Source organism: Theropithecus gelada, chromosome 2 (assembly GCF_003255815.1).
Source record: "Theropithecus gelada isolate Dixy chromosome 2, Tgel_1.0, whole genome shotgun sequence".
In the NCBI taxonomy this organism is placed as follows: Eukaryota; Metazoa; Chordata; class Mammalia; order Primates; family Cercopithecidae; genus Theropithecus; species Theropithecus gelada.
In genome coordinates this window covers 110,756,617-110,757,315 of record NC_037669.1, presented here as the reverse complement: position 1 = coordinate 110,757,315, position 699 = coordinate 110,756,617, and the positions used below count along the sequence as shown (strand labels likewise).

At 39.3% G+C, this 699-nt stretch overlaps 1 protein-coding gene across 26 annotated transcripts in view; it reads right to left on the bottom strand.

Moving 5' to 3' along the window:
• PEX5L (peroxisomal biogenesis factor 5 like) overlaps positions 1–699 on the bottom strand; it is a 253,897-nt gene that overhangs the window by 131,726 nt on the left and 121,472 nt on the right. The window lies entirely within an intron of this gene.

Below are 699 nucleotides of genomic sequence, written 5' to 3'. Positions count from 1 at the left end.
GGAGAGGATGTGGAGAAATAGGAACACTTTTACACTGTTGGTGGGATTGTAAACTAGTTCAACCATTATGGAAAACAGTATGGCGATTCCTCAAGGATCTAGAACTAGATGTACCATATGACCCAGCCATCCCATTACTGGGTATATACCCAAAGGATTATAAATTATGCTGCTATAAAGACACATGCACACGTATGTTTATTGCAGCACTATTCACAATAGCAAAGACTTGGAATCAACCCAAATGTCCATCAGTGACAGATTGGATTAAGAAAATGTGGCATATATACACCATGGAATACTATGCAGCCATAAAAAAGGATGAGTTTGTGTCCTTTGTAGGGACATGGATGCAGCTGGAATCCATCATTCTTAGCAAACTATCACAAGAACAGAAAACCAAACACCGCATGTTCTCACTCATAGGTGGGAACTGAACAATGAGATCACTTGGACTCGGGAAGGGGAACATCACACACCGGGGCCTATCATGGGGAGGGGGGCGGGGGGAGGGATTGCATTGGGAGTTATACCTGATGTAAATGACGAGTTGATGGGTGCAGCACACCAACAAGGCACAAGTATACATATGTAACAAACCTGCACGTTATGCACATGTACCCTACAACTTACAGTATAATAATAATAAATAAATTAAAAAAAAAAAAAAAAAAAAAAAAAAAAAAAAAAAAAAAAAGT